The sequence below is a fragment of the Topomyia yanbarensis genome, chromosome 3 (genome assembly GCF_030247195.1).
Source record: "Topomyia yanbarensis strain Yona2022 chromosome 3, ASM3024719v1, whole genome shotgun sequence".
NCBI lineage: Eukaryota > Metazoa > Arthropoda > Insecta > Diptera > Culicidae > Topomyia > Topomyia yanbarensis.
The window spans coordinates 158,185,944-158,199,513 of record NC_080672.1 but is presented as its reverse complement, the minus strand read 5'-3'; the positions used below and the strand labels follow the sequence as shown (position 1 = coordinate 158,199,513).

The following is a 13,570-nucleotide window of genomic DNA, read 5'->3' as shown; positions in this document are numbered from 1 at the left end:
ACGCCTAGAACGTGCACAGCTTCAAGAAGTATTCCAAAAGTACTTGTATAGTTTAAGGTGAAAGTGTAGATAAATCTGCTCAATTCGAAAGCGGGTTAAAATTGTGGACATTTCAACATAATGTTTTTGGTCCCATTTAGGGTTCCAATTAGCTACGTAAAATTTGGAGTCGGCTAAATTACTCAAAAGCAATAACCTAATTTCATAGACGTACACTACCAGTCAAAAGCTTATGTTCACCCTACAATGATAATGTAATATTCAAAAAGCTATGGTTTTCTTCATTTATTGTTATTAATTATTATTATTTATAGTTAATTTGTAGTTTTTTTCACTTTTCAATAATGAGATGATAATCTTCGAATTAGGTCAATTTGAATAGATATTTTTTCGACAGTTGCGATTTTCAATATAAAAATTTTCCACTTACCTTTTAATATAGAAAAATATAAAAACATTTTGGAATATAATTTTTGGAGTGAGCTCTCATAGCACTAAGATGTTACACGTATTATGTCCTCGACGCATCAAAAGAATACAACCTGTCATAACAAGATTGTTTGTGATCTACGCGTCACTCAAAGACATCAAAACCCTTTCTACACTCTGACCAGTAGCGTGTAGTAACATGATATAGTGAAGACGCACGTGCTTGTCAAAGTCTACTGAGAATCCCACTCAATTATGTAAAAATTAAAATAAGCGAGTGAACTTAAAATTTTGACTGGTAGTGTAGCTAGAAGAAAGGGATGATCGGTTGTGTGTGTGAGGTGTGAATGCTGTATTTTATTTATAATACACGTAAACAGGTTCAGACTGAAATTACTGAAATATTGCCAAGTTGGTTTGTTCAGGTGAATTATTCAAATACATTTGCTCAATCTCATATGCGTAATAGGAAAGAAGAATTGAGTCATAATATATCTCCTCTATCCTCACTTAGATCAACGGTATTAAAGTCGATAATGATCTCGTTGTCTAAGATGCTCTTTTCAATGCAGTTTAATCACCTTGACTGACTAAGCGAACGAAGCGAGAAACTAATTTACGATTTTAGCCAAAAATTCACAAGAAACCCAGTTTATTAACTATTTTCTTATCCGAAAAGATCATCCCTTCAAAACATAACTCAAACTATGCAATTTTGGGTAAAAATTATGTATTCTCCATTAAGGAGAAAATTGATTAAAATTATTATTAAAATTAGTTATTGAATTTGCGATTCGACTTCGTCTCATCAGAATCCGACACTAACTTAGTTAACAGACTAAACTAGCGCCGGATTGACGCTAGCTCCAAAAAACAGACATAATTTGTATTCCTGAGAAAATCCCTACTCATGCGTGATGTCCCGCAAGAAAATTCATTAACTAGATACAAATTAGAGGGTTTGTGCTCTTCGCGCGCAAAGATGGTTTTAAACAATTTTCTCGTTAATGGAGAAAAAATAGTTTTTACCAAAAGTGGTCTCCACTAAGGAGAAATATTACATAGGGAGTGTATCTTGCATTGGCCTGCTAAGCCAAACCAAATGTTTCGATCTCAATGATTCTCGTCAGCTTAAAATGAGCTTCTTTTCTTGCGGAACATCACGCTTGACTAGGGGATTGTTCAGGAACAAAATAGCGTCTGCGAGCTAGTCAATCTGGCGCTAGCTTAGTCCGTTAACTAAGTTAGTGTCGGATTCTGATGAGACGAAGTCGAAACGCAAATTGAACAATAACTAGTATAATATCAAACGTTTTTGAATAAATAACCGGGACATATCAATTCGACCCCAATCCCCTCCAGCTCAACCGACCCTATCATCATTTAACTACGCCTATAATATTAGGCAAATGCTTTTGAATAATTTATATGAACGTACAAATTCGGTAAAACAAAAAACTACGGTGTTATTTCACTATATTCCGGCTGGGGTCCACTAGGAGGTTGATAACAGTATATTATCTTTCTCCGGACAAAACCAGCCTAGAGGCAGTGTGACATCCGGCGGGTTGAAGTTTTTCAACCAAGGATTGATCCACTGGGTTCCTGCTTGTATGTCGTAAAATACGATTCCTCAAGATGTTTCTCCGTGCCGAGGACTGAATGGCTGGCAGGACTAAAATATACCAGCCGCGCACGGAGTATCGTGGGTCTTACCCTTACCGTGTTAAGTGAGTCTCTGACACAGTGGACATTTATTTCTTCGCAAATCGTGGGATTTAAATGGTGGTCATGCCCCCAATACCCATTTCGGGGTTTGCTATACTGCCCATAAAAGCATAAGAGTCACATATGGGTTTTTGTCGAAAATGAGTTAAATGTTGGATTGTATTCTGTATCACCACTGAATCACAATACACAAATAAGGCTCAATGAGAATGTAAATCTTCAACAGTGTTTTTCAATATGGGACTCATGCTTTTATGGGCGGTATAGGTTATTATAAGCCAACGTGTTTGGAATATTTTAGCTGCTGTACAACAAGTGCTAATGATGAAATGCGTTGTGCTGTGATCGAGTATGGTTAGAGTAGCACAAATTAATCTTCAGCATAAACGTACAGCAACAACGAATATATCCCGCCTTGTACAGGAAGGAAAACCTTCTATAGCTTTGGTCCAAGAACCGTATTTCCGTAAAGGAAACTTCTATGTTGGAAAGCTTTCAACAAAAAATGACATGATAAATCCACGTGAAATACCTCGTCCATGTATACTTGAGAATAGTGATATTGACTCATGTCTTATATCCGACCTCACAACTGGTGATATTTGTACTGTCACAGTCAATATGACTGCTGATAACATAAACAAGAACTATGTCTATTGTTCGGCATATTTGCCGCATAATGAACCATCACCTTCTGATGATTTCAAAAGTGTTCTATCATACTGTGGCAGAAATGGGTTTCCCCTCATATTTGGCAGTGATGAAAAAGCCCACCACATAATTCGGGGCAGCTCATATATCAATTTGAGAGGCACCAAATTGATGAAATGCTTAAGCGGTACAAATCTGCACATACTTAATGTAGTAAATCGCCCAACATTTGCACGATCTGGCAGAGAAGAAGTGTTAAATTTAACTCTCTGGTCTGAAAGTATTACGCATGAGTTTGCAAACTGGTTGATCATAAGTACATCGTCTTTCATCATTTAAACGTCTTACTAGATACCGTCACATATCGTAATCCCAAATCTACAAACTGGGACCTCTACGATGAGGGCTTGGCGACTAGGTTTCATGGGTATCTTCCAACGATCGCATCTCCACGTGAATATGATGAGGTCGTGGATAAAACAAACTCACTCATAGTAGCAGCATACCAATAGTAGCACATGGCTACTATTCAGCGTGCTGAGTATTATTCTTTTGATCTTTGCGAGTCCGATTACGGAACTTCATATCATTTGATATGTAACTAGCCAGCAGTAATGTATTGCGTATCCGGATTTTTGGTTGCAGAGTGAATCTTTCGGTACAAGTGATGATTATTTTGGGCAGCTCAAAATTATTTCTTGGTTTTCTTTTGTAGGTTCGGTTTGTATACAACCCTCGATTAATATTTATGTCTCAATAAATAGTTGTACAGAAATCAGCCTTAACAGGACTATAATCTGACTAGTATCGATGATCACGGATCAATATGTACTGAAAATTCGTAGCGTCTGTTTTTATGAATCTAATTTCAAGTTCAGTTATTGAAAACAAGCCCGTGCATCAGGTTAACTTTGTATTTCCCTTCAATATTCGATATTATCGTTCATACGAACGATAATACGTGTATTTCACAAACAATGCGATATGGAAAATAAGAAATTCTTTCCTTAATTTAGAACATCTCGAGCTATCATAACTCTTTTTCTGTACAACGTCTCATCACTCGGTAGTTTTCAACCCAATAAATATATCGTAGAAAAGGAAGCGAAATTTTTATGAATACTGTCACAATAAATAGTGATCCGGCCCATTGTGCAGATAAGATTAGCTTTTCTAGGCAATATTTCCACGGTCGGCGGCTGTGTGGAGTTCAAATTGCTTTTGATTAGAAAACATAGGATACTCTCGGTAGCCGGCTACCCAGAGTTTAAAAAGAACCAAAAACTAAATATGATCTTTTCTTTTTCGAGTGATCGTGTGCTCGAAAACCAACTAAACTACAACTTAATTAACCATGCTTCACAGGTCGCATCGCTTGCTTGGTGCGAATCTTAGACCTTATACCCTTCCAAACCACCAACTCTGTGACACCTATGGAAGAGTCTGATGAATCATCATCCTTCCGTTAAGTTGGTGAAGCATCAACACTTTCCGTCTACCTTATCCTTTTTACTTGAGGTTTTAATGTGGGTCGGATTGGAATGAATTCCTACTTACCACTTCCTAAGCAACTCTTATTAGATAATCAGCAGTCAAACATGAAGAAGTCAGTGTAAGTACTGTGGTACTGGTAAATGAAGCCTAAAAATATAAAATATTTAATATCTCTGCCGTTCATGAACAGATTTTGACAATCTATTTTGTTATAAAGTTATTTCATGAGCTTTTTAATTATGTGCATAACTGTACTAAATTGCTTTGTTCGAAAGTTATTCACTTAAAACATATCGTATTTTGAAAAAATCACCCATTTCTCAGAAAAAAATAACAAAAAACAAAAATGATAGCATCTAATAGTCACGTTAGTCCTCTCATTTGAAACTATTTGCTAATCCTCGCCTCGCCTATGCGATCATTCTTTTTCTATTTTCGTAGTCTTAAATTTGCCAAAAATTGGGAATAAAATCGATACAGCAGAACCTTGCGGTAATTTAAAAATAGTAACAAGTCTAAGCTTTACAAATCTTATTGAATGTCCTGTCAGACAATTTTATCAAGAGTTATCGTGTTTGCCGCGGCTCTTCTCGACGTGGAAATGGTTGGATATCTTTTTTTGAAACGCTCGTATGTGTGACTCTACGTGACTGAAAATATCTCGCGATTTTTTTTTGGAACTTTGAGTGAAGAGAATTGATCAAAACTTTTGATCATTATAACCAATTATTTCAATAACATTCTGTAATTTTTCTATACAAAAATATCGATAAACGACTCGGCGACGAAGATTTTTGTAGAAAGTCTCTGGAAAAACATGAATTGCGGTGTTACCTGCCATTCAAAAACTACTTACGTTGAGTTTTTGAGATAATTTTTCAGCTAAGGTAGGTTTTACTCATAAAAAGGCAAAATTTTACGTTAAAAATAGAATTTTTTTTATTTAAACTGAGTAAAAATATGAGAATTTATCTCGAAAACTCAACGTAAAGGTTAGGTATTTTTACATATAATGTGTATTCAAAGTTTGAAAGAAATCGCTAAAGTAGTTTTTGAATGGCATGTAACATCGCAAATCATGTTTTTTTCCGGAAACGTTCTACACACCGAGTCGTTTGTCGATATTTTTGCAAAGAAAAAATTCAGAATGTTTTTGAAATCATACACTATACCATAATGTACAAAAATTTCGATCAATTCGCTTCACGCAAAGTGTTTTTTTTTTATTTTCAATGCTGAATTTTGCATTATGCAAACTCGAGCAACAAACAGGAGTGTCTGTTTAAAATTTGAAGGAAATGCACAAATCTAGCTACCGAACCAACGTGCTTAAATTGCTTTCGATAATTGACATGAAACTCACCATCTAGCAGTTTCACCGGTAGGTGACATAATATGAATAAGAAAAGCACTGCACTGCAAGCAAAAACAAGAGAACAAATTTTATTGTAGCCTTATTGTTCCATTGTTGAACAGTGCAAATCATTCCATTTAATTTACACCCAAGATAGACTGGAAATTTCTCGTTTATTACAACGATAAAAAAGTATCACTCGCGTTTTTTTTTTCAAAAATTTCAAAAGTGGCCCGTATATTAAAACGTTTATTGTTAGTCACGACAAATCAAACCAAATATAAGTGCAGGACAAGTTCGAGTATCATTTGCAGACATGTGACCTAAATTTATAAAAAGTCGGTCCCATCCGCAATGGTGTACACCATTGAACAAATGTATTTAGCTTGTCAGATGTTTTTGAGGCATCAGTGCGACGCTATCGACACTTATTTTTCCTGTGAATCTTCTCTAGTCTGGCACATGTTCAGTGACTAACCTCCACGCGTCCCCGCTACTGCCGAGCGGTGCTAGCCGGTGCTTTTTGGATGGCATAGAACACGATTCGATACTTATCATTACGACACATTTCCCGACAAATCGCGCGCGGAAAGCGACCAACAGATCGTTTTCGAGTTGTTTTTTCTTCGCTTTTAAGCAAATAATAAAAGATAGTAAACGAAAACGGTGTGCAAGTTATGTCAACAAGTTGCCGTCGTTTTCGATCGACTGTCTGACGCGAAGGCATTTCTGAGCTGTCGGCTGGCACAGGTTCTATGATATAGATCCGACCCATCCATGTTGTCTATACGCACCAATTCATTCAGAGCATTTCCTTGCGCTTGCTCATCAACTCCACCCACCGAAAAGTGAGACCGAACAGCGGAAGTTGATGTATGTAAACAAAATTAGCTTAAATTACTCAATAAATTATAAAGATACGACAATATTTTGATGAACGTAATCGCTTTCGTTTCACTCTTCTACTTTGATCTTGGGATCTTGGTGTGTGATGTTTTGTTTTCTGGTTCGAAGACCGACGCAACGAATGTGAAAGATATACGACCCATATTCATCGCTCATGCAGTCAGAGTCAAAAGTTCTTCGGCAAATTATAAGCTGAGTGTGGAGGTGAACTTTAAATGGTCTAATTTCCAACGACGACGACGATCGAGGTAGTCAATGGAAACGTCATCGTAAAACGATAAAACAATTTAGCTCTCCGGAAGGGGTGCGTGCGGGTTTGTTTTCGACGTTTTTATGACGCAAAATGTATTATGACCATTGCGTCGTTGCCCGACGTCGTTCGTTGTTTATGGCAAATAACATTTAACCCTTTGAGCGAAACTTAGCACGACGCGACGACTAGCGATAAATAGAACGACAAGATAGACAAGACAAATAATGAATGGAAATTTGCGGATGTCAGAGCGGTTAGTAATTCTTATTAATTGCACGACAGTGTTACATCAATTAAGGAGAATCGGGCAGGCGGCAAATACTTAGTTCCTTGTGACAAATATATTGTCGCTCTACGCGTAATTATCTCATGCATATAAGGAAACCTCTAGGACATGAGACACGCACAATTATGCGTGTAGCATCAGAGGAATTCTACGAAAATCAGACCAAAAATCTTAGATTCCGATGAAACTTTACACCGGTATGGAAGACAACACATTTTTTACAGTTAATAAGATTATTTTGACTGAAGATCAATTTTTTAAAAGGGCGTGAAAGTTTCTACAGCGTTTTCAAATAAAAATTATTCGATTAACGTATTTTATACAACAAAACTATCTGAGAACGAGTTACAGAGAATTAATACTTCTGCACGAAAAATATATACATTGAAAAAAAAGTTGTGTCATTTTTCACAAAAAACAAAAATTTAATTTAAGAATTTGAATTCCATTTTTTTTATTTTGTGAATAAAAACTTCAAATATTTCGACAATTATCGCATTTTAGAAGATTTTAGTATTACAGTTTTGTATTTCAATTAGCATGAAATTTATAAACATGTATTAAACTACCGTTAGAAAAACTTTCTTACCGTTAAGTTCTCCAACATGCAATCACATTCATACTGATTTAAATTTTTCTTTAGATTTTTGTTGACAAAATTTAAAAGTTTGAAAAAATGGAAAATGAAATTTTCACAGTATATTCAATTTAAAGCAATTTAAAATGACCTTTTAAACGGCCGAAGCATGATTTCTGAGTGTTATGTCTGTTAGTCTGTGTTTATGCGATACACCAAGTGTCCATCTTCCCTACAGTGACCAAACCTGCATACTTTCCCCTGTATATTGAAAAATGGAGCGCTTGCCGGAAAAGTCCTTGCTGTAAATCCACCACCACTGCAACTTTGTCCGGGGAGAATATAAAAAACAATCAAATGAAACCGTAAGACGCCTGAAGCTTTTCTCCCGTGGTGGCAAAACAAAGGACACTGCGCGAATGATAAACAACAGATGAAAAATGGTTCCTTATTGATAGGTTGGATTAAGGTTTTGATTGAAAGCAAGCTTTGATGGTTCGGAAGAATGATGGTATTATGGTAGAGCTGATGATGTTGTCTTCGGAAGTCTGTAGTCATGTCATCTTCACTGTTAGTAAGACAAACTGAAGCCGTACTCGTACGCAGTTTTTGTGGGGTAGAATAACAAATATTCAGACTTTACTGCGAATCCGTGAGGTAATCGTTAAGGAAAACAGATGGGAACGGAAATGTTTTGTTACCGGGATTCGTTCGATTGGGAAATGGCTAATCTATTTTGGGATTAGTTTAGAAGAAACTTACCAATTTTCAGGATGCTATATCAGTCTCATTCATTAACAGTGCTGTTAAAGGAATTGCTTTGAAATGTTCAAATTTATCAATAAATTCTGCGCTGTATTTCTCCTTGGAGAAAATTTAGGTAAAAAAATGTTTCTCCACTTAAGAGAAAATTGTTTTAAACCCCATGTTCCGGCTCATCGCTATTGACTACTTACCGTCGGCTTCGGGCTCTTCCAAGTATTTTCTACATCGGCAAGTATCATCCACTCTCGATCGTTCATCAGTAGTACGCAACGTAAACCGGCCCAGTCAACATGTCTGTGATAATATTATCGTGTATTTTGTGCGCAATAAATAGTATTTAATCCGTTTTGTGTCGCTGTTATGAGTAATTAGTTTTCGCCCAGAAACGTCCTAAATTTACTCTGCCGTACGGATAATACGACTCGCAAATCCTGCCACCAGCGAGAACACCACATTTGCGCGTTAAGGGCACCAGTAGCGGTGCGAGGTTTTTGCCACTCGGAGTAAACAGGTAAATTTGTTACCCTTTTTGCCTTTCTCATATAAAGAGTCAAGTCTTTCAAACCGAAGCCCGGAGGGCCGAATGTCATATCCCATTCGATTCAGTTCGTCGAGATCGCAAAATGTCTGTGTGTATGCGTATGTATGTGTGTATGTATGTGTGTATGTATGTGTGTATGTATGTGTGAATGTATGTGTGTATGTATGTGTGTGTCAAATAATGTCACTAAATTTTCTCAGAGATGGCTGAACCGATTTGCACAAACTCAGTTTCAAATGAACGGTATAACGCTCCCACAAGAAGCTATTGATTTTTTTGATGGTCGGACTTCCGGTTCCGGAGTTATGGGTTGAAGAGTGCGGTCACACTGCAAATTCCCATAAAAACTGATAACCCTATGATAACCGAATAATGTAATACATATTCAAATACGTTCAACATTACTTGGATTTGCGGGTCTAGACCACTAATGACCAATTAAAGTAGTTTTGACCACATTGGTCACCTATGACGGATCTTGATGCTCCCTGGGAACTCGTCCAATTCCCGAGCTATTGTCACACCTATTTGCCAGCAAACTCTAAACCGATGTTTAAAAACTTGATTTCAAATGAAAGATATAATACTTCCATTGACTGCTATTGACTTTCATTCAGTTCTGACTTTTGGTTCCGGAGTTACAGGTTGGTAACTGCAATCACATAGGAATTTCTCATAGAAAGCTGTACAATCGTAATACCTCATAGGTTTAAAATCTATTGAAATGAACATCAATTTACTTCGATTCGCAGGCCTAGATTACTGATGGCCAATCAAAAATTATTGGAATGTATTGTCCACTATCGATAATTCCGGAAGTCCCGGGGTTCCGGGCAAATTCCACATCTAAAGCCACTTCGGTGATGACAACCAAATTTCAATTAGTCTCAAATGGAAGGTATAATATGAAGTTTGGTGTTAAACCTTCCATCTACCCCTCCACCTCTTACCTCTCAACCCCCCGCCCTCTCTCACCACCCACCCTCTCAGACCAACCTCCCGCATGCATTCCCTTCATCCACCCCGTACACTACAATAAGTTAGATGATTCCCGACGCATCCTCCCCCTCCCACTAATTATATCCCTTCCGTTCTCCACCAAGAAGTTAACATGAAGACAACATTGAACTCACGCTGATTAAGCTATATAAATATTATATTTTTGTTTGTTTCAAGTGTGTCAGTATCGACATGTTGCTTATCAGGTTCGTGACAGTCGTGCAGTTATATATGCTCATCAAGTGTAATAAGAATGCAATAGACATTTCAACAATGTTATATTGAACAAAACCAGCCATTAAATCATGGTTTGGATAAATGAGAAAGGCACAATTGCACCACTAAGTGGATTAAAACAGGTTTTTATAATTATTATCAAAAGAGTTTGATTACACGGTGCTATAGTGATTTTGTTCTTTTTCAAAAGATCTGGTATAGGTTGTAAGGCAATACTAAAAATTATTTGGAAAATGTTTTATGCTTCCAAAATCTTCATCAATAACAAAAAATCCATTTTTTGGGACTTCGGCACTGATAAATTTGCTGTTCTTCAATTTTTCAGTCGACTTTCGAATTCGGTTCTGGAAAGAAGAAAGAGATAAAAAATAAATTGAATTTGTTGCATGGAAACATGCAAATAGTTAAACATTTTTTCAAAGTCATGTACTAGATCTAATGATAATTCGAAAGAACATTTAATTGTTCGAAAAAAAAAATCGATCTATAAATGGCAGAGTTATTATTTTTTTCCCAAACCAGGAATTGTCGGTGCTATGCTGATCACAGCAGCAGTGCTACATACACCTTAAGAGTCATGGGAAACAATTCCTAATTTAGACAAAATCCAATAACTCCGCTATTTCTCGACCCTTTTTGCCTTTCTCATATAGAAAGGTTATGCAATCACTCTGAAAAACGTCAACCTAATCCCGGCCCGGAGGGCCGAGTGTCATATCCCATTCGACTCAGTTCGTCGAGATCGGAAAAAGTCTGTATGTGTGTGTGTATGTGTGTATGTATGTGTGTGTATGTGTGTGTATGTGTGTATGTGTGTGTGTGTATGTGTGTGTATGTGTGTGTGTATGTATGTGCGTATGTGTCAAATAATGTCACTCATTTTTCTCAGAGATGGCTGGACCGATTTGCCCAAACTTAGTCTCAAATGAAAGGTGTAACCTTCCCATCGGCTGCTATTGAATTTTGGATCGATCGGAATTCTGGTTCCGGAATTACGGGTTTCAGAGTGCGGCCACACAGAAATTTCTCATAAAAACTATAGGAAAAATTAAAAATAGAATTTTTTTTGATGCTAAATGTATTCAAGGTGCATAAAACGTCGAGATTTGATGCAAACACGAAAAAAATTTGACGAAGATTCACTTTTTTGGATTTTGCACATTTTTGCTTTTCTCATATAGAAAGGTTATGCAATCACTCTGAAAAACGTCAACCTAATCCCCTAATTTTTTTTTCGACTCGCATAAGGTTTCTGGATTTTAACAGGGGCGTAGTTGATGGTTTACGGAGAGGGGTTACACCCCCCCTCTACTGCTCACTCCCCTCCTTTAAAAATCTCTTTAAATCACCCCTCAGACCACCACCTCATACCCCTCCCTTTCAACCCCATCATCTTTAAACCACCACTGTATTACAAAGCATACCAATTTAAGCTGGGGAGTCGTTCGTTCATGGGACTTTCGCCCTCCTCACATACCCATCCCCGCATGACAAAATGAGTTAGCAAGCAGATAACATTGATCTAATGCTGATTAGACTAATGGAGTATGATATTTTTTTGTTTCAAGTGTTTCACCGTCGACACGTAGCTCATCAAGTTCGTGGCTGGCATGCCATTGTGAATAAGTGCAAAGTGTACTAAGAATGTAATGGACATTTCCACAATTATGTTGAACATAAACAGCCTCCGTGCCATAGTTTAGAGAAATGAGAAAGGCACAATTGCACCACTAGGTGGTTTAAAACAGGTTTTTTTTTATGATCAAAAGTCGGTGCACACGGAGTTAAATGTTCTTTGGAAGTTATGTTAAAACTAGGGGGTGTCCTTGAGAAAATGTGCCGTTTTTTTCAGAGAATTAAAAATGAATTTCAATTTTCATATTGCTGTCCAAAAATTGTGCATTATTTCTTACAAAACAGCATCATATAGTAAACCGTTGGATAGATTTATTTTTCTTGTTACCGGAACTGTTAAAATCAAATATTTTATTCGAAAATTGGCTGATAAATTAAAGCGCAGCTAATTTTTTAGTGCCGATAGTCCCAAAAAAATGGATTTTGGCTATAAATCAAGAATTTGGGGGTACAAAAGATTAATCAAACTATTTTCATAGCATTTGATAAGTCCTATAACCTATACCAGGTCTCTTGAAAGTTCATGAAATGTTTAGTTCTTTGTAGCTGCATAAATATGATAAAAGTCTTAGAAAATGTCTGCATAGGAATAAACTTTTTCACATTTTATTATCAATACTTTTTCATTATTATTCATTAAAAACTCATACTTCTTTATATATTAAAAAATAAAATTGTATCTTTCTTGCTTTCGCTTCATGCAAAAGTTTCACCCTTTTGGTTTGCATGATTATTGAAAAACTGAATCTGAAAGCTGCATTGTTTGCATATTTTCGCCTAGTTGATCCATCCACAAACGCATTTTGATGAAAAACTGTTAAGCTTTCCTGAAATTGATTTATTAAATTTTGTCTTGAATTGAAATATCTTAATGATAAAATGTAAGAAAAATTTAACCAACCAAAACTCACCGACTAAACTAAAAGGGGGAGTTTTCCTATATCTTTTTCTATCAATTTCGACTAAAACGCATTCTAAATTCGTAATTGTCCGCTCCTAGCTCATAGCATTTGACTATGGTAATATTGGTACCTAAAAATTACTGTTTAAGCAAGAAAAGGCCCTTTTTCATTTGATTTGCAGTTACAGGTATTCCCTCTATAATATATAAGATATTAGTTACAGTTACGCTAAATATAAAAAAAAGTATAAAATATGAACGAAAGATTAATTAAATGTAAATTGACACGAAATTTTTTTTCGCCGGATCAATGAAAAGTCAAGTTTAAATACACTACAATTATTTTTTTAAAATGGAGCGTATCGTAAACAAGCGTGTTTTTAAAAGTTTCATATTTTAAAAGCTATGCGAAGAATTGAACAAATCATTTTAAAATATTATTCTTGTGAATTCCTCGCGGTCATTCATGTTTTTTTATAATTCCCTTCAGACCCTTTAGTTTTTAAACAATAACGCTTATCTATAAGTTTTGGCTAATGAATTTGCTTATACAGCTAATAGACTATTTCATTTCATTTGACCACTAGCGTTTATAAATATTATCCGTATTCAGTGCTACGTTATTTCAGTTCGAATTTGTGCATATATAATAAAGCCGCCCCCTCACTACGCCCTAATACTCAACTATCTACGCCCATGAAATTGAGCTAAGGTTTTTGAATAATTCATCCAAACATACCAATTTGGTAAATCTAATCTATGTGATGTTGTTTCGGTATGCTATGTAAAATATCAATAGTACACCGGCAGTGTT

The 13,570-nt window shown here is 36.2% G+C and overlaps 1 protein-coding gene across 3 annotated transcripts in view; it reads left to right on the top strand.

Moving 5' to 3' along the window:
- The window catches only part of LOC131693408 (possible lysine-specific histone demethylase 1-like), a 303,638-nt gene that overhangs the window by 98,875 nt on the left and 191,193 nt on the right, over positions 1-13,570 (top strand). For 2 of the 3 annotated variants that reach the window (XR_009306243.1, XR_009306242.1), the window contains exon 1: positions 8,724-8,954. The exons of the other annotated variant lie outside the window; for it this stretch is intronic. The gene's annotated coding sequence lies outside the window, so the exon portion shown is untranslated. Of the gene's footprint in view, positions 1-8,723; positions 8,955-13,570 lie in introns of those variants that run through there. 3 annotated transcript variants of the gene reach the window in all.